Here is a 27,005-nt window from a genome sequence, read left to right as displayed (position 1 = left end):
ACTCAGTAGATTTGTTTGGGGCATCTGTAATGACAGACAATACAAATGGGATACCTTTATCCCAATCATTCGAGTAATCATGACGGTATGCTTTTAACATAGTCTTCGGGGTCTGCTATCACATTTCCAAAGCTCCCTGGGATTCAGCATAGTGCACACTTCTTTTAAATTGCTGTTTGCCTAAGCTTCCTTATAAACAGCCTGGCAGTAAAATTAGACCCTTGGTCTGACTAATCTCTCTGGGTAGCTAATAGCGGGGAAAGAAAGCTATCAACTCCTCCACCAGCCTTTTTGTCTTAATGCCCCATAATGGAATTGCCTCTGGAGGTCTGTGAGACATATCCATTATGTTTAGCAAGTACTAGTTCCCACTTTTACTTTTAGGGAGGGGGCCTACACAATCAATCATAACCCGCGTGGAATGCAGGAATTGGCAGTAAAGGTGCTGGTTTTATTACAGTCTATGGCTTACTTGCCATTTGGCATGTATGACATGTACAGCAAAGTTTAACCACATCCCTGTGCAGTCCAGCCTAATAGAAGTACGTTTGTGCCTTTGCCCGAGTTTTCCTCACCACCAAGGTAACCTTCTTATGGTAATTCATGTGCTCCACATAATACTTCCAATAATAATCAGTACACAATTGCTGATTGTGTACGGGCAACACAATCTGGTACATTTTGCCCATTTCTCCTCTGCACTAACCTGCTGTAGTTTCTATTTTCATCTTCGTTTTTTTTAACATAATAACAATCAGGAATACATTCTCATTCATTTTCTAAGTATGCATCTATAAACACACACACGCACACACACACACACATATATAAATATATGTGTGTGTGTGTGTGTGTGTGTGTAGAGCAGTGGATGTGGTGTTGGTGGACTTCAGCAAGGCTTTTGATAAAGTTCCCCATGATAGGCTCAGTCATAAAGTCAGGAGGTATGGGATACAGGGAGATTTGGCTATTTGGATTCAGAATTGGTTGGCTGACAGAAAGCAGAGAGTGGTTGTAGATGGAAAGTATTCTGCCTGCAAGTCAGTGTTGAGTGGGGTCCTGCAGGGCTCTGTTCTTTGTAGTTTTTATAAATGACTTGGATGGGGAGGTTGAAGGGTGGGTTAGTAAATTTGCAGATGCCACAAAGGTTGGAGGTGCCGTTGATAGTACCGAGGGCTATTGCAGGCTGCAGCACAACATAGACAGGATGCAGAGCTGGGCTGAGAAATGGCAAATGGAGTTCAACCTGGATAAACGCGAAGTAATGCATTTTGGAAGGTCAAACTCAAATGCTGAATATAAGATTAAGGACAGGATTCTTGGCTGTGTGGAGGAGCAGAGGGATCTGGGTGTTCAAGGACATATTTCCCTCAAAGTTGCCACCCAAGTAGATAAGGTTGTTAAGAAAGCATATGGTGTTTTGGCTTTCATTAACAAGGGATCGAGTTTAAGAGCCACGAGGTTTTGCTGCAGCCCTGCAAGTCTCTGGTGAGACCACACTCAGAATATTCTGTCCGGTTCTGGTTGTCCTACTAATGGAAAGATACGGAGGCTTTGGAGAGGATGAAAAGAAGGTTTACCAGGATGTTGCCTGGACTGGAGGGCTTGCCTTATGAAGATAAGTTGACTAAGCTTGGACTTTTCTCTCTGGAGAGAAGGAGGAAAAGAGGTGACCTGGTCGAGGTATACAAGATAATGAGAGGATAGCGTCAATAGTTAGAGACTTTTCCCCAGGGTAGGATTGACTGCCACAAGGGGTCATAGTTTTCAGATATTAGGAGAAAGGTATAGAGGGGACGTCAGAGGAAGGTTCTTTATGCAGAGAGCTGTGAATGCATGGAATGCGTTGCCAGTGTGGTGGTGGTGGAAGCAGAGTGAGCAGGGGCATGCACATGGATAGCAGTGAATTGAGGGGTGCGTAGGTTAAGTTTTTTTAGTTTACATTAGGATTAATCCTCAGAACAATATCGTGGGCCAAAGGGCCTGTTCTGCGCTGTACCTTTCTATTTCGATTGTCTCGTCTGTCTGTTGTAATTCCATTAGCTTTTCAGAACTAAACACTTCAGCCTGACCTGATACCTCTTCAAGTTTTTCCTGCACCATTACATCAAGCAGGGTGTCAGCTTATTGAACCACAACTTCTTAGTGGGTGGCACGGTGGCTCAGTGCTTAGCACTATTGCCTCACAGCGCCAGAGACCTGCGTTCAATTCCCACCTCGGGCAGTCATCTGTGTGCAGTTTGCACATTCTCCCCGTGTCTGCGTGGGTTTTCTCCGGTTTCTTCCCACAGTCCAAAGATGTACAAGTTAGGTGAATTGGCTGTGCTAAATTGCCCGTAATGTTAGGTGAAGGGTAAATGTAGGGGGATGGGTTGCTGTTCAGAGGGTTTGTGTGGACTTGTTGGGCCGAAGGGCCTGTTTTCACACTGGAAGTAATCTAGTCTAATCCTTCATCTTTCTCCTTAATTTTTTGCTTCTTGCTGTGACTTATGACAGGAGGATCTTGTTGCTACACTATCTGTAAAAAAAAAGGGTATTTTTCTTTGAATTCCTCAGTTCCCTGGTCTTCCTTTGGCTTCTTTTGACCAGGATCCCACCATGGATCCTGCTAAATTATTCCCAAGAACAAACTGTATCCCTGGAATTGACACGCTGTCAATCACTCCCACTGTTACTTTGGCACTCCAACCTGATTTTACACAGGGGATCTTTAAATTTCTGTCCATCTGTTCCACAAATTTCCACTCTCGGGTAACAAAGTGCATCTCCTGCTATTACCTCCCGGATCTCTCAAAATTGTAATTTCTTTCCCTTCCCCTCCCCTCCGTTCTTCCTGAGTAAACTTTACACACAGTGGTGAAGTCTTTATCGAGATCAGGCACTAACTCAATTCCCCTGTACTCTTCTTTTCCCAGTGTCCTTCTTTAACCACTGGCACTGTAATTTTCTGTGTCCGATTCCATTACAGTGAAAGCACCTGAGGCTGTTCACTTTCACCTATCTGGGTTTCCTTTTTCACTTGTGGTAAGCCATTTCAAGTGTGCTTGACCTTTTGTTTTGTAGTGAAAAATCTCCCCTTCTCACAATTTCTATCCTTCACAGGATGAAATTCCTGTTGGAATCTAAATTTCATTCTATGCACCAATGCACAATCATCTGCCATCTCTGCTGCACTTCTCACTTCTTGAATTTTCTGTTTATCCACATGAATTCTTATCTCTCGAAGTGAGTTTTTAAAATCCTTCAGCAGAATAATCTCTCTTAGAGCCTTATCGGTTTTATCTATTTTTAAGGCCCACATCCAACTGTCAAAATTACTATGCTTAATTCTTTCGAAGTCAGCCTAAGTCTGACCTGGTTCTTTTTTGTTTCTGACCCTCTGTTTATATGCTTCTGGTACTAATTCATAAGTGCTCAAAATAGCCTTTTTGACATCTGCATACCCCTTCACTCCTCATCTGAACAGCACTGCTAATATCTCACTAGCTCTGCCTGCCAACTTAATCTGAACTAGCTTCTGGCCACTCAATCTGCCTAGCAAATTTTTCAAATGAAATAAAGAAGGCTTTGATATCTTACTCATCAAAATGCAACAATGTTTTTATATATTTGTATACATCACTACCCTCTGTCTTAATCTCCATCCTGTTAACACGACTTTCCTGACTAATTTGCCATTTCTGAAGTTCAGATTCTCCCTCTCTCGTTCTTTTTGCTCAGCTAAGCATCTTCTCTCCCTTTTTTTCTAACCCTCTCTTTATTTTCTCTCTCTCTTTCAACTCCTCGAACATGGCTCTTATTTCCCTTTCTTTATCTACTAGCTCTATTTGCCTAAATTGCAATTTAAGTTTTTCTAACTACTACACTTGTTTGTTTTCTGATATACCTAAGTGCTTGACCAACCCATTACAATTTCAGCCTTCCTTTTGTCCCTGGTTAAATCCAATTTCAACCTATTTGCTAATTCTAAAAGTATGCCCTTCCTCTGTCTTTCTAAAATTTCTTGGCAAAATTGGGAAGCATCTTCAAGCCCTAGAACTGTTTAGCAATGTTAAGAGCCATTCCCCTCACTTTTAATTCAACCAACCACAAGTAACTGAAATTAATCAAATTGCCCCATTTACTTTTTATTTAAAGACCTGGGACACTGATCAGCAAGTGTTTAAATCAGCTGGGACCTCTTGTACACCGTGGGCGGCATGGTGACACAGTGGTTAGCACTGCTGACTCACAGCGCCAGAGACCCGGGTTCAATTCCCACCTCAGGCGACTGACTGTGTGGAGTTTGCACGTTCTCCCCGTGTCTGCGTGGGTTTCCTCCGGGTACTCCGGTTTCCTCCCACAGTCCAAAGATGTGCAGGTCAGGTGAATTGGCCATGTTAAATTGCCCGTAGTGTTAGGTAAGGGGTAAATGTAGGGGCATGGGTGGGTTGCGCTTCGGTGGGTCGGTGTGGACTTGTTGGGCCGAAGGGCCTGTTTCCACGCTGTAATGTAATCTAATCTAATAACTCAAAAAAAAAATCTGTTCAAATCTGACCAAATCTCAGACCAGATCTGTCTAAACCTATCCAAACTGTTCAAACATGGAAGTTGAACTCCACTGTTGCTTAAACCCAATATCCAGAAAAGCTCACCTCACCTCACAATCTGTGAAAATATGAGTGACAGAGCGTTCCCAGATTTCCTTATTTAAAGAAAATAATATCAGTTTTTTTTTACTCGAAAAGTGAACATTAAATAACAACTATTCACAATTCTAAGCCCCCTTTCTCAAAACTGCTTATTACTTGCCTCCAACTCTGTAACGATTACTGTTCCAATAAGACACTTATTAAAATTGCATCAACTTAATTTCAAAGCGACACAGCGGCTGTCATCTTCTGCATCTATCTTCTTCTGGCTGAGAATCTCCCTGGGTCATCGCCTTTCTTTTCACAATGAGTATGTTGCGTGTGAAAAGGCACCTTTAACAGAGAGTGTTTCCACATTTCTTGGAGAGCCAGATGTTAGCTCTCCAGTCTCATCTTATAGTTCAGGTTGCCACATTACCAAACGGATGTGGATGCTTTTGAGAGTGTGCAGAGGAGGTTCACCAGGATATTGTCGGTGTGGACAGTGAAGGGAGGTTGAGGAGATTAGGATTATTTTCATTCAAAAGATGGAGGTTGAGGGGGGTCCTGATTGAAGTCTACATAATCATGAGAGGTATAGACAGGGTGGATAGTATGAAGCTTTTTCCCAGAGTGGGGGACTCAATTCCTAAGGGTCACAAGTTCAAGGTGAGAGTGGAAAAGTGTAAGGAAGATATGCGTGGAAAGTTCTTTGTGCAGAGGGTGGTGGGTGCCTAGAATGCGTTGCCAGTGGAGGTGCTAGAGGCAGGCACGATAGCATCATTTAAGATGTGTATAGACAGATACATGAATGGTCAGGGAATAGAGGGATACAGATCCTTAGAAAATAGGTGGCAGGTTTACATGGAGGATCTGGATTGGTGCAGGCTTGGAGGGTTGAAGGGCCTGTTCCTGTGCCATAAGGTTCTTTGATCTTTGTTCTTTCTTTGATGGCAATTGCTCCTTCTGACCAATTTTCAAATGATCCACATTTTATATCCCCCCTCAACATCGGACCATCTCATTGGTTTGTTGTTGCCAAATCTTGGTTGGGTTTTAGTATCCTGGACATAATTTAAATTTGAATTGTTGTCAAAACAGCAAGCAAAACTCAGGAATCCATTTCAAAGCCAAGTATTATCTATTTTCAATTTTCCAGTACACTTCTGGACTGCCATCTCATCATATACACAGGTGCTTGTTCAGTTCAGCATTCTCTCTCTTTTAAAGTTACAGTACATGGCTTCAACTTCAATACTCTCTGCTCAATTGAGTCATACCTGGCACAAAGAAAGTTGTCTGTCGTTGTTGGAGCTGTGTCATCTCTGCCTGAGGATATCTCTTCAGGAGTTCCTATGTCCAAGACCTAATCATCTTCAATTGCTACATTACTAACCTCCCCTCCATCTGAAAATGAGAACTTGGATGTTTGCTGATGACTGCACAATATTGATCATCATTCATGCCTCGTCAGGTAATGAAGCAATCCAAATCCAATTGCAGTGAGTCCTGGACAATATCCAGGTTTGGGTTGAAATTGACTAATTCCAATAAGATGCTATCTAAGCATTGTCCCTTGACATCACAAACACCAAATTCCCCACTATCAACATACTAAGCTTTATGTTCACCAGCACCTGAAATAAAATAACCACATCCAATGTAATGACTACTTAGAATCCTGCCACAGTTGCTCACCTCCTGACTCCTCAAACTATATCCAAAGGCACAAGTAAGGAATGTTATGGAATACTCCATACTTGCCCACATGAGTGTAGCTCCAAAACCAGGAGCTTGATTCCATTTGAGGATAAAGCACCCATTGAGTCGTAGAGTCTACAGCACGGAGACAGGCCCTTTCAACCAAACTGGTTCCGGCTAACCAAAATGTCCATCTACACTAACCTCCTTTGCCCATATCCTTCTCATCTTTTCCTTTCTATGTATTTGTCCAAATGCCTTTTAAATGTTGTTAATGAACTGGTGGCAACCAGTTCCACTGGTAACTCATTCCATATGCATAATACTCTTTGTGTAAAAGAATTTGCCCCTCGGGTCCCCTTTTATTCTTTCTCCTTTAACTTAAACAGTTGCCCTCTCATCCTCGGATTCCCAACCATGGGAAATAGAGTGTATTCACCCTATCCAGGCCTTTCTTGATTTTATACACCACTATACACCTTCCTCCCTCAGTCACCTACCCTGTAAAGAAAAAAGACCTATCTTGTCAAATCTTTCCCCATAACACTGACTGTTGGGTCCAGGCAACATCCTTGTAAATTTTTTCTGCACTCTTTCCAGCCATTTTGATTGGCAAATCCAAAAACATCACTTCTCTTCACCATTATGTTCAGCATTAGCAGCAAGTACCATTTTCCAAATTAACTACAGAAATTCACCAAAATTCTTGAGACACCACCTTCTAAACCCATGAGCACATCCATCGAGAAGGACTAGTGCAGCAAAAGCATCAGAACATTGCCTAGATCCCTTCCTATCCACTGACTACCCTGACATGGAAATATATTTCCCTTCTGTCACCTTACATTGAAATGTTAGAATTCCCCACCCAATGATATTTAGAGTGTATCTACAAGACAACCACTGCATTGGCTCATGAAGGAAGCTCACTGTCCCCTTGTGAAGGACAGCAGAAATGATCAATGAAGATACTGCTACCAAAGGTTATACGTCCCCTGATTAAATTAAGAAAAAAGTGACCATCCTGTTCTGCTTTTCCAAACATTTATATGCTTTATGTATAACACTGAGAATATTTTTTTAAAAATTCTCATCCCGAATTTCCCATGACTTGAAGAAACAGAGATATATTTCCAAGTAAGGATGGTAAGTGACTTGGGATAGAAGTTTTTGGTCATGGTTTTAGATTAGATTAGATTACCTACAGAGTGGAAACAGGCCCTTCGGCCCAACCAGTCCAAACTGACCCTCTGAAGAGTAACCCACCTAGACTCATTTCCCTCTGACTAATGCACCTAACACTACAGGCAATTTAACATGGCCAATTCACTTGGCCTGCACATCTTTGGACTGTGGGAGGAAACCGGAGTACCCGGAGGAAACCCACGCAGACACGGGGAGAATGTGCAAACTCCACACAGTCAGTCGCCTGAGGCTGGAATTGAACCTGAGACCTGATGCTGTGCGGCAGCAGTGCTAACCACTGAGCCACTGGGTCACCTCCTTGTGTATCTGCTACCCTTGTCCTCAATGGTAGTAGTTGTGGGATTAGCAGTTGCTAATTAATCTGTCTCTGGAAATTTCTGCAATTGTCTTGTAGTTTATACATATATACAGCTTCCCATCATTGGAGGGAGTTGATGGTTCCTTTCTCCGAGATGGCGTCAAGCCTCCTGAATGTTGTTGGAGTTGCATTCGTCCAGTTAAATGGGAAATAAACCATCATACTCCTACCTTGTACCTAGAAGCTGATGGACAGGCTCTGAGGAGTCAGGAGGTGAGTTATCTGCTGGATGATTCTTGCCTCCAGCTTGCTCCTATAGCTACAGTATTTTATATAGCTCATACAGTTCAATTGCTAGACAGGCACTTAGCTATCTGTATTTATGATAGTCTATTAATGAGTGGATCATTCACATTTTTATTTTACCGAGGACTCTTCACATCATTTATGGAATTGTATTCCAGGCTCATTTCAATTGCAGAATAGATCCTATGGACCCACAGATCTTATTGAGAAATACAACACTGATACAAAGAATCAATTTTTATTTCTGAATTCAGAATATCACATGGAAAGCAGCAATATAGAAATGTGTGATCAAGAACCTCTAGAATCAAATTTGAGGAATTGTTTTTTGTAATCAGGGTGAGATGAGAGAATCTGGGCTGGCAGCTCCTATCGACGGAGAACCTTCCACTCTATCAGTCTGCAACACACGAACCTTTGCGGGCAGGGGAGATAGAAAACCATCTCGTTTGATTCACAGGATCCCCGCCAACAGATTGTGGTGGACCAGTTGCACCAGTCACCCCACGCTGCAATCAATAATTGAGAAAGTAAATGATGAACACTTAATTCAAAGATGGCATCAAAGAAAGATTAAAACAAGAAGCTGAATGTGACAGCCTAACTGTGACTGTTTCAAGACCAATTCTATTTCTTTCCATTTCAAGTGTATAAACTAGTAGCAATTCATTCTCCTGTTCCAGTCAATGCAGACGCTGATGATTTAACATGACAGATCGCCCAATGTTCTGAGGAACAGAATGATCTGACCTGATATATTTCCCACCTAAACAAGGTGTCGAGGTAACTTCACTGATCATGAATATACATGGCAGTGCTGAAAGTGTGACACAAGAAACATGGCAGCTAAAGTGGCAAGAGAGAGCTCCAACAAATACCAAATTATATTTAACAGTTCAAGAGTTATTGGATCCTGTCGTTTGAGACAGTAATTTTATTCTGAGACAAGGGAGCACAACTTGTTCATCAAAGGGTACCAGCAATTTCAAGCCTGGAACAGAAGCAAGAGGCCATTCAGTTTAACTTTTAATTTGATAAACAAAATGTTCAAAACTTCAATACTCATTTTGTGTGAAGTTAAAGGAACTGAAGTCGGGCAGCAATTCGCAAAGTTTCTTTAGCTTCCAAGTAGAGGGACTGATTTCCAATAGTTGAAAATCATTCAGGTTACCAGACCAGCCCAGTTCTTCAGTTAATCTAAGTTTTCCTAACAACATAGAAATACAAAATAAGGCAGAATTAGGAGTTAGCAATTTTTATCTTCGAACCTACTCTCTAATTCAATACGTATGTGGCTGACCCTGCATCTCAAAACCTTCTTCCTACTTTCCGTCTATACCCTGTGAGGCCTTTAAACACTCTCTTTCAGTCTCTTTCTTGAATATACTCAGTTATCCGATGTTCACAGCCTTCTCTGGTAGTGAATTCCATAGCTTTGACCACCCTCTGCACGAAGAATTGTTTCTTCATCGCAATCCTAAATTTCTGGCCCATTGATTCCAAGCTCCTAAATGAGGGAAACCTCCTCCCTGCACCTATCCTGTGCAGCCCGATTAGAATTTCAGATACCTTCTTATCCATTCAAAATATACTGAATACTGGCCCAGTCAAATGAATCTCTCATACAGCAGTCTTAGCCTCCCCAGTATCAGTCGAGTAAAACCTCGCTACACTGCCTTGATCACAGGTTTCAGATCTCAGGTAGCAGAACAAAACTGTACACAATTCTCCAATTCTGGTTTTACCAAGACCCTGTATTGCTGCAGTAAGACATCCCTATTTCTAAACTCAAATCCTCTTGCAATAAAGGCCAATATGCCAGTTGCCTTCTGTGTCTGTCCGTTTACATTGAACTGACTGGTGGACCAAGGTACCCAGATCTTAATCTTTTTGCAAACATTTAGATAATACTCTGACTTCCTGATCTTCACACAATACAATAAAGCTTCACATTTATTCATGTTTATAATGCACCGGCCATGTGCTTTTTCAAAAAATTCCACATGTCTGTCATGCTTTGAAGCCTTCTTGGGCACCAGGGACATTTGAAGTGTCCATGATTTCCCGGGTAGAACAGGACGAACATATCACTGGTTCAAGCTTATCTTCTATGACTTCCCTTAGATTAATTACTTCATTTAATGGATACAAAGTACATTGTTCCTGACTCCAAACATTCCCACTACCATCACTGCAGTCTCACCAGGACATAGAGCTGATCATTCATTCGAAGGAAACTGATTGATGTTAATTTAGCTTACAGGTCACCATAGTTCCAGGGGAGTGGACGGATGAGAAGTAGAGTCCTTCATGGTACATTCAAGTAGTGTGGGTATTGAACCCACTCCCTGTTGGAAAATCAGCCATCGAGCCAACTGAATGAACTAATGAATTGCAGCAGTTTAATTAACAGAGAAAGTAATGGAAATGCTGACCTGACACTAATCACTGCTGTCCTCTCCAGCAGCTGCTTATCAAGTTTACCACTCCAGGAGAAAGTGAGGACTGCAGATGCTGGAGATCAGAGTTGAGAGTGTGTTGCTGGGAAAGCACAGCAGGTGAGGCAGCATCCAAGGAACAGGAGAATCAATGTTTTGGGCATAAGCCCTTCTCGTGGCTGAACACTTCAACTCCCCCTCCCACTCCGTCAAGGACATGCAGGTCCTGGGCCTCCTCCACCACCAAACCATTACCACCTGACACCTGGAGGAAGAACCGTCTCATATTGGGACCCTGCAACCACACAGGATAAATGTGGATTTCAACAGCTTCCTCATTTTCCCTCCCCCCACATTATCCCAGTCCAAAGCCTCCAACTTGGCACTGCCCTCCAGACCTGTCCATCACTCCCCCCCTCTGATCTATCACCTTCTCTGTCACCTTCATCCATCTTTCCTTTCTCAGCTGCCCACCCCACCCTCCTCTCATTTATCTCTCAGCCCCAGCCCACAAGCCTCATTCCTGATGAAGAGATTATGCCCGAAATGTCAATTCTCCTGCTCATCGCATGCTGCCTGACCTGCTGTACTATCCAGCAAAATGCTCTCGACCAGGTTCACTACTCTGCTCACACACTGACCCATACCAAGGTCCACCCAGACTGATTGCAGTAATACTTCTTTTTGTACAGTCTGCTGAGTCCGATTTACAGTGATGCTGATTGCTGCATATCAAATGAGTGGTGCTAAATATGTTGTAAACACGACTGAACACCCGACTTCTGTCATGATGTTGCATGGAATAGTATCATTTCAGGAACTGAAGCTAGTTTGGCCTAAGACACCACTGTTGAGGCACTCGGCAATGATTATGAGACATGCATCTGCCTTAAGTTAATATTAATCCACTCATTGTGCTGGTCTGTCTGTAAAGTTGTGTATCCAAGTGTTGGTAACTATTAGGCCAATACTGCCAGAGATGTTTGGGCATTACTTTGCAATGGTAATATTTGAACAAATTAACTTTCAACCCTCAAGCATATCTCGCACATTGTCAATGGCAGAATTTGTTTGTGCACTGAGATTATGACCATGAATTCGCAGCAGATATCAACAAAGAAAGCAGCATTGCTTTTAGCAGGAAATGGGGAAGAGACCAAGGAATCATGGGAAAAATGACAGTGCAGAAAGAGGTCTTTGGGCCCATCGTGCTCGCACTGGATCTATAATGTCATCCTTTTTTATTACTTAGTGCCTTTTTCCATGTATTTGCTCACAAATACCATCCAAAACTAAAATCCCAATGCCCTCTTGAATGCCTCAATGTAGCCTGTCCCTACCACATTTTCAGTCAGTCCACTTGCACCCTAGTTATCACTGAGTGAAAAAAGTTTTCTCTCACATCACCCTTGCTTCATTTCATTGGGAAGTGATGGCCTGATGGGATTATTGCTGGACTGTTAATCCAGAGACTTGGGGAATGTTCTAGGCTTGAATCCCACCAAATGGTGGAACTTGAATTCAATAAAAATCTGGAATTGAGGGATGATGACCATGAAATCATTGTCGGAAAAACCCACCTGGTTTACTAATGTTCTTTAAGGGAAGGGAACTGCTACCATGTGTTTCCAGACCCACAGTAACTGTCCTCTGGGAAGGGCAGGAAATGTTGGCCTAGCCAGTGACACCATCGTTCTGTGAATGAATAAAAAAAATCCACATCACTATAAATGTACATCCCCATGTTCACGTTTCTTTTATAAATGGAAACAGTTTCTCTCCATCTACTGTATTCAGCTCACTCAAGATTTTGAAAACCTCAAAATCAGACTTTCATTCATCCTTCTTCTCTCCGAGGCGAATGGTCCTAACTTCTTCAATCTATCTTTATAGCTGAAGTTTCTCATATCTGGAACCAATCATGTATATCAATTCTGATTTCTCTCTAATGTATTCATAATGTCTATAATGTGTCACCCACAATTGTACCTCTACTTGAGCTGACTCCCAACAAATGACTTCAAACAAGTTCAAAATCATCCCCCTGCTCTTTTGCTCTGTGCCGCTAGTAATGAAGCCAACCTCACTATGCTTAATTTGCTGCTTTCCCTTCAATAATCAGAGCACAAGATTGCTTTAGATAACCATAAACACTAACCATTATTGGCAGAGGGATGGGATCCTCAACAGAAAGGATGCAAGTGTGAGACTCAAAGGAGATACAGTACTCAAAAACAGTCGGTTAAAGAGACAGGTCAGGCTAGAACTCAACAGGAAGCAATGAATGCCTGCTGGATTAAATTGCATTTATTTCAGTGCAAGATAGCTGACAGGTAAGGCTGATGAACACAGGGTGTGGATAGGTATGTGGAGCTAAGGGAAACATGGCTAAGGGAGGGACAGACTGGCAGCTTAATGTGCCAGGGTACAGGTGCTTTAGGCAGGACAGAGGGGAGTGGAAAGAGGGGAGGGGGGAGTTGCATTTTTGATTAAGGTGAGTATCACAGCAGTAGTCAGAGATGAAATAATTCAAAGATCATCCAGTGAGGCTTTGATGGGTGGAGCTAAGAAATAAAAAGGGGATGGTGATGTTATTCAGGATGTATGAGAAATCCACAAATAGTCAAAAAGGAATAAATATGATGGGGGATTGGGAAGACTTGCAGGAGCAATAGTGTTGTCATTAGAACATAGAACATTACAGCGCAGTACAGGCCCTTCGGCCCTCGATGTTGTACCAACCTGTCATACCAATCTGAAGCCCGTCTAACCTACACTAATCCATGTACATCCATATACTTGTCCAATGACGACTTAAATGTACCTAAAGTTGGCGAATCTACTACCCGTTGCAGGCAAAGCATTCCATACACTTACTACTCCTGAGTAAAGAAACTACCTCTGGCATCTGTCCTATATCTATCACACCTCGATTTAAAGCTATGCCCCTTGTGCTTGCCATCACCATACTTGGAAAAAGGCTCTCTCTGTCTACCCTATCCAATCCTCTGATTAGCTTATATGTCTCTATTAAGTCACGTCTCAATCTTCTTCTCTCCAACAAAAACAGCCTCAAGTCCATCAGCCTTTCCTCGTAAGACCTCCCCTCCACACCAGGCAACATCCAAGTAAATCTCCTCTGCACCCTTTCCAAAGCTTCTACATCCTTCTTCTGTAACCAGAACTGTATACAATACTCCTAGTGCGGCCACACCAGAGTTTTGTACAGCTGTAGCATAACCTCGTGGTTCCAGAACTCGATCCCTCCATTAATAAAAGCTAAAACATTGTATGCCTTCTTAACAACCCTGTCAACCTGGGTGGCAACTTTCAAGGATCAGTGTACATGGATACCGAAATCTCTCTGGTCATCTACACTACCAAGAATCTTACCATAAGCCAAGTACTTTGCATTGCGGTTACTCCGACCAAAGTGAATCACCTCACACTTGTCTGTATTAAACTGTATTTGCCACCTCTCAGCCCAGCTCTGAAGCTTATCTATGTCTCTCTGCAACCTACAACATCCTTTGTCACTATCCACAACTCCACCGACCTTAGTGTCGTCTGCAAATTTACTAACCCCCCCCTTCTACGCCCCCATCCAGGTTGTTTATAAAAATGACCAACTGCAGTGGACCCAACACCGACCCTTGCGGTACACCACTAATAACTGGACTCCAGAATGAACATTTCCCATCAACCACCACCCTCTGTCTTCTTTCAGCAAGCCAATTAATGATCAAAACTGTTACATCTCCCACAATCCCATTCCTTCGCATTTTGTTCAATAGCCTACTGTGGGGAACCTTATCGAAAGCCTTGCTGAAATCCATATGCACCACATCAACCGGTTTACTCTCATCTACCTGTTTGGCCACCTTCTCAAATAACTCAATAAGGTTTGTGAGCCACGCCTACCCTTCACAAAACCATGCTGACTATCCCTAATCAATTTATTCTTTTCTCGATGATTATAAATCCTATCTCTTATAACCTTTTCCAACACTTTACTGACAACTGAAGTAAGGCTCACTGGTCTATAATTACCAGGGTTGTCTCGACTTCCCTTCTTGAACAGGGGAATCACATTTGCTATCCTCCAGTCTTCTGGCACTATTCCTGTAGACAATGACGATTTAAAGATCAATGCCAAAGGCTCGGCAATCTCCTCCCTGGCTTCCCAGAGGATCCTAGGATAAATCCCATGATTAGATGATTTTAATTTTCCTCACATAGACTGGGACTGCCAGAGTGTTAAATTTGTGAAGTGCATAAAGAAAAGTTTCCTCAAGTATATGGAGGGCCCTACTTGGAAAGGGGCAAAACTTGACCTTCTCTTGTGAAATAGTGATGGAGGTGACATTGGGGGAGCACTTTGGCATCAGTGACTATAGTTCTATTAATTTTAAAGTAGTTATGGAGTGGGACAAAACTATGTCACAGGTTCAAGGTTTAAATTAAGGCAAGGGAATTTTGATGGAATTAGACAGGAACTTGCAGGGGTTGATTGAACAAGTTGTTTGCAGGCAATGGGACCTCTGGTAAGTGGAGGCTGTTAAAAGTTAGATAGCTGGAGTTCGAGGTCTATCTGTTCTTGTGAGGGTGAAGGCAAGGTTGGCAGGAATAGGGAACACAGGATGACAAGACATATTGATGCTTTGAGCAGAAAAAAACGTGTGGCTCAAGTACAGGCAACTGGGATCAAGGGAATACCTGTATGTAAACAGGGAATACAAGGGTTTACTGAAGAAGAAAATCAGGGGGTGAAAAGGGTGCACAAGATAGGTTTGGCTGAGAAGATCAGGGTGAACCCAAAGAGATAGAGTCATAGAGATGTACAGCATGGAAACAAACCTGTCCATGCCGACCAGATATCCCAACCAAATCTAATCCCACCCGGCACCCGGCCCATATCCCTCCAAACCCTTCCTATTCATATACCCATCCAAATGCCTTTTAAATGTTGCAATTGTACCAGCCTCCACCACTTCCTCTGGCAACTCATTCTATACACGTACCACACTGTGTGTGAAAACGTTGCCCCATTGGACGGGGTATTGAGTTTAAGAGCTGGCAAATCATCTTAACATTGTGCAAGACATTGGTTCAGCCGCATTTAGAATACTGTGTACATTTCTGGTCACCACATTACCAAAAGGATGTGGACGCTTTGGAGAGGGTGCAGAGAAGGTTTACGAGGATGTTGCCTGGTATGGAAGGTGCTAGCTGTGAAGAGAGGTTGAGTAGGTTAGACTTATTTTCATTAGAAAAAAAGAGATTGAGGAGGGACCTGACTGAGGTTTATAAGATCATGAAGGGTATAGACAGGGTGGGTAGTGCCAAGCTTTTTCCCAGGGTGAAGGATTCAATAATGAGAAGTCATGCTTTCAAGGTGAGAGGTGGAAAGTTTAAGGGGGATACATGCGGCAAGTACTTCACACGGAGGGTGGTGGGTATCTGGAACGCGTTGCCAGCAGAGGTGGTAGAGGCAGGCACGGTAGATTCATTTGAGATGCGTCTGGACAGATGCATGAGTAGGTGGGGAGCAGAGGGATACAGATGCTTAGGGATTGACCGACAGGTTTAGACGGTACATTTGGATCGGCTCAGGATTGGAGGGCGAAGGGCCTGTTTCTGGGCTGTAAATTTTCTTTGTTCTTTCTTGGTTCTTAGGTCTCTTTTATACCTTTCCCCTCTCACCCTAAACCTATGCCCTCTAGTTCTGGACTCCCTGACCCCAGGGAAAATACTTTGTCTATTAACCCTATCCATGCCCCTCATAATTTTGTAAACCTCTATAAGGTCACCCCTCAGCCTCTGATGCTCCGGGGAAAACAGCCCCAGCCTGTTCAGCCTCTCCCTATAGCTCAAATACTCCAACCCTGGTAACATGCTCGCAAATCTTTTCTGAACCCTTTCAGGTTTCACAACAGCTTTCCGATAGGAAGGAGACCAGAATTGCATGGTGTATTCCAACAGTGGCCTAACTAATGTCCTGTACAGCTGCAACATGACCTCCCAATTCCTGTACTCAACACTCTGACCAATAAAGGAAAGCACACGCCTTCTTCACTATCCTATCTACCTCGACTCCACTTTCAAGGAGCTGTGAACCTGCACTCCAAGGTCTCTTTGTTCAGCAACACACCCTAGGACCTTACCATTAAGTGTATGAGTCCTGCTAAGATTTGGTTTCCCAAAATGCAGCACCTCACATTTTTCTGAATTAAGCTCCATCTGTCACTTCTCAGCCCATTGGCACATCTGAGCAAGATCCTGTTGTAATCTGAGGTAACCTTCTTTGCTGTCCACTACACCTCCAATTTTGGTGTCATCTGCAAACTTAATAACTATACTTTTTATGCTTGCATCCAAATAATTCATATCAATGACAAAATGTAGAGGACCCAGCACCAATCCTTGTGGCACTCCATTGGTCACAGGCCTCCAGTCTGAAATTACAATCCTCCTCCACCACCTTCTGTCTTCTACCTTTGAGCCAGTTCTGTATCCAAATGGCTAGTTGTCCCTGTATTCAGTGAGATCTAACCTTGCTAACCAGTCTCCCACGGGGAACCTTGCTGAAGCACCTGACTGAAGTCCATATAGATCACACTTACCGCTTTGCCCTCATCAATCCTCTTTGTTACTTCCTCAAAAAACTCAATCAAGTTTGTGAGACATGATTTCTCATGTACAAAACTATGTTGACTATCCCTAATCAGTCCTTGCCTTTCCAAATGCGTGTACATCCTGTCCCTCAGGATTCCCTCCAACAACTTGCCCATCACCGACATCAGGCTCACTGGTCCATAGTTCCCTGGCTTGTCCTTACTGCCCTTCTTAAACAGTGGCACCATGTTAGCCAACCTCCAGTCTTCCGGCACTTCATCTGTGACTATTGATGATCCAAATATCTCAGCAACAGGCCCAGCAATCACTTCTCTAGCTTCCCACAGAGTTCTAGCATACACCTGATCAGATCCTGGGGACTTATCCACTCTTACGTGTTTCAAGACATCCAGCACTTCCTTCTCTGTAATATGGATATTTTTTAAGGTGTCACCATCTATTTCTCTGCATTCTATATCTTCCATATCCTTTTCCACAGTAAATACTAATGCAAAATACACATTTAGTATCTCCCCCATTCTCTGCGGCTCCACACAAAGGCCGCCTTGCTGATCTTTGAAGGGCCATATTCTCTCCCGAGTTACCCTTTTGTCCTTAATGTCTTTGTAAAAACTCTTTGGATTCTCCTTAATTCTATTTGCCAATGCTATTTCATGTCCCCTTTTTGCCCTCATGATTTCCCTCTTAAAGTATACTCCTACTGCCTTTGTAACGTTCTAAGGATTCACTTGATCTATCCTGATTTATTCTTCCTTCTTTTTCTTAACCAAACCCTCAATTTCTTTAGTCATCCAGCATTCCCTATACCTACCAGCCTTTCCTTTCACTCTATCAGGAATATACTTTCTCTGGATTCTCGTTATCTCATTTCTGAAGACTTCACACACAGCTGAGGCAAAAGAGCTGAATTCCAGAGGTGAGGTGAGAGTGACAGCCCTTGACATCAAGGCTGCATTCAGTGGAGCGTGGCATCAAGGAGCCTTAGCAAACTGGAATCATTGGGTATCTGGGCAAACTCTCTGGCGATTGGAGTTGTACCTGAGACATAGGGAGATGGGTTAGGAGGCATTTAGACACAACATGATCAGGCAGGGAATGGAGAATACAGAACATCTGCAAGCAGATGGGATCAGATCAAAATGGCATCATGACTGATGCACACATAGTGGGCTGAATGGCCTGTTCACAACGGGGTCAGGATTGAATTATCCTTGTCGTATACCTTTGGGTATCAGTGAGTAGATTATCTGACCTTTAATTTGAAATAATGAAATGCCTTATAAATTGGTTATCTCTTATTAAATAGCCAATTAAAGTTGATATCACCAGGATGTTTTGTCTAACGGGGGATATAGGGTTGGGGGTGTCATTCAGAAGTAAGTCATTACTGTCTCAACCTGAGGGATTGGTTGGTAGGCCAGGCAGCATCAGGAAGTGGAGAAGTCAATGTTTCAGTATAACCCGTCTTCAGGGCTCCTGGAAATAAGAAGAGCTAAGTTTTGAAAAATTCCATTTTTTTCTATCAGCTGTGAAACCGAAAAACTGTTTGTTGAGCTGGTGGATTCTGTGCTGGCTGAGAACGCGATTGGTTGGACTTTATTATGCCACAAGATAGACCAGAAGATATGGCCATGCAAAAGTCATATGGGATAATAGAAGTACATTTGTAAAGTAGCAAAATGACAGATTGTTCTGCTATAATGTGTATTTTTTAAAACAAATTCACTGTAACACGATTGAGAAATTGCTGTGAAACTAAATTAAAGGGCTATGTTAATCTGAAATTTGACACATGAATGGGCAGGTTGTGAGCAATGTAATATTGAAAGGGGCAGAGTGATAAACTTTGTGTTGGTACACCACCCACCAATTTTTCATCATGTTATTTTGATTAAATTTTGGGTTGGAGTTATGAGCTGTGAGCTGAGAGATGGAAGATAACTTTTGGACTGTGAGAGGCAGCTTGTGTTAAAAAGAAACAAAAAGATATTTCTTCTTTGGGGGCCAGTCATGAAAGTTAATTGCAGGTTGGTTCTTGTAGACTTTGGAGTGTGCTGAACCAGAGAGCAGCTGTTTGGACATTAATAAGATCAGTCCCTGGGAATTGCTGCCAGCAAATTTGGAAAGAAAACAGGATGATTACATAGAGAGAGGAGTGTTACTTTTTTGAACAGTTTTGGGGATTTCTGGGACTAGGAATGGGCTGTTAATGTACAGTACGAAAATGTGAGAGTTCCCTCTTAAACGCCCAACTGGAAGTTCAGGGAAAAAAAACAAAGTTGTAAGCATTGCTTCATTTTCATCAGAGAGAGCTGGGAAAGATGGTGTTGATCAATGCCTTCAGAAAACTAGTCATTGCTTGGTCCCCACAGACACTGCAAGACGTGCTGAGTTTCTCCAGCAATTTCTGGTTTTTGTTTAAGAGTAAATCCCAAATGTCTTTTTCCATTTTTTTAAACAAAGATCCCTTAACTGTGCTTGTCTGGATATTTTCTGTGTGAGTGTGTGGTCTAAGAACAAAGGTTATTGGGTTTAAGTCTTCCATTTCAGCAGCATTCCCGGTGTCTCATAACAACTATTCACAAAGTTTAGGACTGGATAATTTTGAAGGTACAGGAAGGTTTTTACTTTACTGTGATGTAAATGTAGAGGTCGAGAGGTTGATTTGATTTGGCTCTATGTCTACATGTGATTGTGTACTCAGAGAAGAGTGCTGCATTGCAGAAAGGTTGAGTTCAGGTAGAAGATAGATTGTGATCATATTGAATGATAGAGCAGGTTTAAATTCCAAATAGGTTACTCATGTTCCTCAATATTATATGACATTATGTTCTGTAAAAACAGCTAAACAATTTCTGCCATTTATCCAAAAGTGACTCTTTAATAATGTGGATTGTAACTACAAAGTAGCATGAACAGAATAAAAGTTGCGTGCTTGTGGCCTTGGATTCAATATGTTTTTTTCATACAAATTCAAATAAGTTAGAAAAAAATTTAGAAAGAATGAGCAAGCTGAAAAAAAACTAAGAAGAAGAACCTTGCAACCTTTTTTTCTGTTTATGACATTGTCTTGCATTTCGAGTTTTTTTTTAATCATACAAAATATCATTTTGAAAGAATTAAATAATGCTGATATCATTTTTTTTCTGAAATGACAGTATTTGATAGGAATAGTCTAGACAACTGTCCCAGTGGAGACTTGCACACCATATAAATGAGGACCACTTGGGAGGCCTCAGCGCAGAGCACTTTCAGGAGCTGTTATTTCCAGATAAATCACTACTGAACACAGAAATGGGATACGTGTATTCAGTGATAGTTCAGATAGAACACGTTTACTATCCAATTCTTGCAGCGTTTGGAATTACTGGTAAGCCATTACCTCATTTACTGCTGTGAATTGGAGTTACAGATAGTTTTTCTGTAATACGATGATTGTGTTCTTGTGCAACCCCACATTGTAGAAAAATCGTACTTTAGAAACTGTGCTTAAAGTGTTGGCGATGTAATCGCGTTATAGCCAACACGTTTTAAAAATTTGCACTTTAGAAACAGTGTCCCCAATTTGTCAATCGTGTTACAGTGAATTTGTTTTAAAAAACACACATTATAGCAGAACAATCTGTCATTTTGCTACTTTACAAATGTACTTCTATAATCCCATATGACTTTTGCATGGCCATATCTTCTGGTCTATCTTGTGGCATAATAAAGTCCAAAAAGTTGTTGTTGTATTGCTGTCATGAAATGAATGAATTAAAAATATTTTGTATCCAACTCTGGTGAACTTCATGGAATATTTCCTGCATTTATTGTATTGAGATGAGGTATTAGCTAAGAAGATCATCAAATCAGGATGTTCTGAAATAGCTTCATCGAGTGAAGCTAAGCTATTTCAAAGGTTGATTTATAAGTCATGACTTCACTGCCAAATATTGAGATAGTTCATCTTCTTTGTGTTTGTGATATCATAATGTACTCCATATGGAAAATTGCCCAGTTAAACTGGTATATAAATGTATTTATAAGCTACTACTGGTGGAGTAGTCCTTCTATGAGTAGAGGAGAAAGTGAGGACTGCAGATGCTGGAGATCAGAGCTGAAAATGTGTTGCTGGAAAAGCGCAGCAGGTCAGGCAGCATCCAGGGAACAGGAGAATCGATGTTTCGGGCATAAGCCTGAAGAAAGGCTTATGCCCGAAACGTCGATTCTCCTGTTCCCTGGATGCTGCCTGACCTGCTGCGCTTTTCCAGCAACACATTTTCAGCTTTACGAGTAGTCCAATCTATGAAGATTGGTGGAGTTGTGGATAGTGAGGAGGCCTGTTCTTGGCTGCAAAGGGACTTAGATATGATGCTGAGCTGGGCTGAGGAGTGGCAGATGGAGTTCAACCCTGTCAAGTGTGAGGTTGTCCATTTTGGAAAGACAAATAAGAATGCGGAATACAGGGTTAACAGTAGGGTTCTTAGTAAGGTGGAGGAGCAGAGGGATCTTGGGGTCTATGTTCATAGGTCTTTGAAAGTTGCCACTCAGGTGGATAGAGCTTGTAAGAAGGCCTATGGTGCATTAGCGTTCATTAGCAGAGGGATTGAATTCAAGAGTCGTGAGGTGATGTTACAGCTGTACAGGACCTTGGTTACGCCACATTTGGAGTACTGTGTGCAGTTCTGGTCGTCTCACTTTAGGAAAGATGTGGAAGTTTTGGAGAGGGTGCAGAGGAGATTTACCAGGATGTTGCCTGGAATGGAGAATAGGTCGTACAAGCATAGGTTGAGAGTGCTCGGCCTTTTCTCATTGGAACGGCGAAGGATGAGGGGTGACTTGATAGAGGTTTATAAGATGATCAGGGGAATAGATAGAGTAGACAGTCAGAGACTTTTTCCCTGGGTACAACAGAGGGGACATAAATTTAAGGTGAAGGGTGGAAGGTATGGGGGGATGTCAGGGGTAGGTTCTTTACCCAGAAAGTAAAGAATGCGCTGCCTTTGGGAGTGGCAGAGTCAGAATCATTGGTGACCTTTAAGCGGCAATTGGATAGGTACATGGATAGGTGCTTAAGCTAGGACAAATGTTAGGCACAACATCATGGGCCAAAGGGCCTGTTCTGTGCTGTATTGTTCTATGTTCTATGTTCTATGTACTGTTCTGAAATGTTACCTCCACTGCCTGAAGTAACTTCACAGATTGACCAGTGTCTGGAATTGACTGCTGACTTTTCCAAATCTGCTTCTCTTTCACACTGAGGATGACATTTGTTAACTGGCTTTGAAATTGAACTTTTTATGTCTTAAGTTACCTTGCTTTCAAGTGTGTCGGCTAGAATTATGCACTGTTTCACTTATCAGTAGGTCAAATATCATAGGAATGCATTGATGATCATTTATCATAGATTCCTACCTTCTAATGCTATAAATGGAATTCAAAAAGAAGAGCTGTCTACCATTGTGCGATATTTCCTGGAGAGGAATGCTGCCCAAATGTTTCAATTATTCCTGTTAATGCAATGATTTGTGGAAATATTAAATATACGAAAAGCATGCTCGGACATTTCTGAGAGTAAGTGAATTTCAGTGAATCACATGAACGTTTTACTCAATTTACTGTTTGATATCCACACGGTTGTTAATTATCTTTAATATAATTACCTGAGAGTATGTTCTATTTTGAACAAATAGTTTTGAATGCTTATTGTACCCAAAATATTAGAAATGGCATCCTAGATCCTCTGAAACTATTGGATCAGGTATTGCCTGGAACAAGTTTTTAAATTTGTTTTCCTTTTTCTCTCTTCAAGCTAATATGTTGGTGATTATTATTCTGTCCCGAGGAAATTGTGGCCTCTCCAAATGTATTTCTTGCTACTTGGTTACAATGGCAGCAGCTGATCTCCTGGTTGTTATTGCTGAACCAATATTCTACAGGATTGCTCAGATGTATTTCCATGGTTCATTCCTGTTCATTACTCCCATTTGTAGTTTTATTTACACCTTGGTTGTCACATCAACAGAGATTTCCATTTGGCTCACAGTTGCTTTCACCTTTGATCGGTTTGTGGCCATATGTTGCGATAAATTGAAAGCAAAGTATTGTACAAAAAAAATGGCAACTATTGTAATAGGGATCGTGACTGTTTTGGGTTGTTTAGTGTCTGTCGCCTGGTACTTCAGGCATGAACCTTTGTACATGATTGATAATATTCCCTGGTATTGCGTTACAAAAGCCAACTTCATTACTTCGACCGCATGGGCTGGTTTTGTCATCTTTTATTTCATTTTAATTGTTTTTGTGCCATTCTTCCTAATGCTGATCCTCAATCTTCTGACTGTCAGACGTATTTTAGCAGCAAGCAAAGTCCGCAAGGCGCTCCGGGGTCACCTCAACGGAGAGAATGAGAAGGATCCAGAAATGGAGATGCGAAGGAAATCCATCATATTACTCTTCAGTATATCTGGCAGCTTTATAATGTTATGGGTGACTCAGCTTGTATTTTACATTTATCAGCGAATTGCAAAGGCATATTCTTACTCTGTCACAGATCCTCTTTATTACCTGGAATCCATCGCCAATATGCTTCAGCTTCTCAGTACCTGCACCAATACATGTATTTATGTCCTGACCCAGAATAAATTCAGAGAGCAGCTGAAGACTGCAGTTAAATACCCTTGTGATATCATTGTTAAATTATTGCCATTTCACAAAGAGCTACATGTATCTAGGCAATCAAACTAATTTCATTTTGTTATTACTTTCTATTCATGTCCTTCCCCTGTGTAATATACACTGGGTGGAGAGTACTGCAGCAAAGGACCACCTGACATCTGTTTGTGTTATTGCCCATGCAGATTATGCATATCTGTGAAAAATACAGCTCGGTGTAAGACTTATCAGCAAACCCAGATTTGTAGAGAATATCTGTGTGGCTCAGACATACTCATCATTTATTCAAATATTTTGTTGTATGGCACTAACAGAACTAAAACAAAATGCTTTAGCAAAAACGTGACTGTGAGTCTGTTTATTGGATGGTAATTACTTGAGAAAAATATAAAGAAAGACAGTGCTGAACAAAGCTTGGAGAACTCCTACAGATCAGTTTGAGGGTAAAGAGTTGGTGAGCATGTACATAAATAAGTTACAGGTAAGCACATTTAATATAACTGTACAGCTGACAAAAACTTTGACAATCATCTGATAAATAAAGGATGGCTAAGTAATATTGTGTTAGTAGGGAAACTGTCATTTCATGATTAAATAAAGATAAAGCAATGATGGCATTTAGAAACTTAAGAGAACCCCGCTCTGACAATACCAAACCCACCAGTGAGGTGTTTCCACCAAAGAGATGTTTCTGTCGGATAAGGAAGCAGACACCACACTTGGACAGCTGATAAGGTTGCGAAGATGATTGAGAAGAATGCCAAAGTATTTCTAAAATAATTATCCCAGACAGATCAGGCGATCAGTGTGTTAAAGAAATGGGTCTGTATTATTGAGTTAGTCAAGAACATGCAGCTGTCATTGTGCAACACTGTACAAGTCCTATGTTTATATAGAACTGTTTTGGGTTGTGGTACAAGAGTTCAGGCAGGAACTCATGGAAAATAACACAACATATAAAGCCCTCAAACAGAAGCTGTGTGATGGTACAGGAGCAATTACAAAGAGCTCACAGAGAAGCAGATTAATCACTGTCTAGACTTCAGTTGCTGTAGTAAGGGGGATTTGGGGAAATGCAGTATTAATAGTAAGTCAGTTATAGGATAATTATGAGATCTGTTCAGGAGACAGCACAGATTTGAGTCAACCAAGTGAAAAAGCTATTCGGGATGGTAACGGGACAGCTGTCCAGCTGACAGCGCTTCCCTTAAACAATATTAGAGACACAAAAAACCTGCAGATGCTGGAATCTAAAATTGACAGGCAGGAGGCTGGAAGAATGCAGCAAGCCAGGCAGCATCAGGAGTTGGAGAAGTCTGATGTTTCAGGTATAACCCTTCTTCAGGAATGGGGATGGTGGTAGAGGGAGTTGCAGAAAAAGGCGGGAAATGGTTATGGGTATGAAGGGGAGCGGAATGGTGAGGTGGTAATTGTTAAATACAGCTGGTGGGTACGACCTGGTAGGTCAATAGGAGGAATGAATTCGGTTGGTAGCTGGAAGGAAGGGTGATTCGGAGGAATGGAAGGGAGGAGGCGGGACTGGAAAGTGTGTCAGGGGATGGGAGGGGATGTTATTTGAAACTGGAGAACTCAATGTTAAGTCCTCTGGGTTGCAGGCTGCCCATGCGGAAGATAAGGTGTTGTTCCTCCAATTTGTGGTCTGATTCACTGTAGCAATGGAGGAGACAGAGAGTGGACATTTCAGAGGGGGAGTGGGAAGGGGAAATGAAATGGGTGGTGAGCAGGAGGTCAGGCTGGCTGCTGGCCCTTACAGACCCAAAAGACACGCAAATTGGAGGACCAACACCTCGTCTTTCAGCGGGGTCACCTACAGCCCAGATGACTCAACATTCACACCCATCCCCAAAACTGCCTTTTAAGCTGCTCCTTCTCTCTTCCATCTCTCCACTCTGACCCTTCCTTCCAGCTACTGACCGGATCCATTCCTCCTATTGACCTATGAGGTCCTGTATTCACCTATCACCACCTCACCACTCTGCCCTCTCCCAACCCCCTAACCCTTGTCCCACACTCTCTTTATCTGCAATTCCCCCTACCCCCAACCCATTCCTGAAGAAGGGATAACCAAAACATCTGAGTTCACTACCTCCTGGCTTGCTGTGCTCTTCCAGCCAGCTGATAGCTCTTGCCTTAAACAACAGCAAGAATACATTTCAGTTAGTCTTGTCATTACACACACAAATGACAATCTGCAGCATCATGTATTAAATAGGATGTTGAATACTCGCTGTCTTACCCCAAGTCATGTCGGGGTTTTAGGTGGAGAACTAGGATCTATTGAACTGGGAAATGATCCTTGTAAATGAGCAGGAAGTGAAGAGATTTTCAAAGGGGTCACTGGAATTGAATACGATGGATATGATAGGCCTACACAGAGCAGCATGCCCTACTGGACAAAAGACAGCTGAAACCACCACCGTTGTTCACAAAGACCTTCCGCAGGTCAAAACATTTGCATACACCTTTTCATCATTCGGCATCCAGAGTTGGATCCAGTTGGAGGAAAGATTCAAATTGAACAATACTTTGTTGAGGCCCTAAGAGTACTTGCAAAATGGTTTTAGAATAATTCTAATCTTAGTCAGTCCCAAGGTGCCAACAATATCTTGGCAGGGAGGATAATGAATTTAAATCATCGAATCCCTCCGGTGTGGAAGCAGGCTTTTCGGCCCAGAGTCCATACAGGCGCCTGAAGAGCATCCCAGCCATACCTACCGCCCAGAGTCTATTTCTGTAGCCCTGCATTTTATCATGGTTCACCCACTTAGCCTGCAAAACTTTGTACTGTGGGAGAGAAATGAGACCACCCAGAAGAATTCAACGTAGATGCAAGGAGAACTTGCAAACTCTACAGTCTCCTGAGGCTGGATTCAAACCCAGGTCAGTATCACTGTGAGGCAGCAGTGCAAACCACTAATCCGCCCCACTGCCTCATGTTTAGATCAACTCCATCCTTAAGTTAACCTTAGACATTTCCCGTCATGCTGTAGAACAGTGGACAGAGTGGAAGATGACTCTCATCAGACATAAGAGATAGTCAGGGGAGGATTGAACTTACAGCCAAAGAAACATTCCCTGTTAAAGCAATGACTGTCAGTAAATAGATGAAGGGAACCATTGAATCAAGTCGAT

This window comes from Chiloscyllium plagiosum, unplaced genomic scaffold, assembly GCF_037043375.1.
Source record: "Chiloscyllium plagiosum isolate Xiang-an unplaced genomic scaffold, Cpla_swu_hap1 HiC_scaffold_29, whole genome shotgun sequence".
In the NCBI taxonomy this organism is placed as follows: domain Eukaryota; kingdom Metazoa; phylum Chordata; class Chondrichthyes; order Orectolobiformes; family Hemiscylliidae; genus Chiloscyllium; species Chiloscyllium plagiosum.
This window is presented reverse-complemented; position numbering follows the sequence as displayed.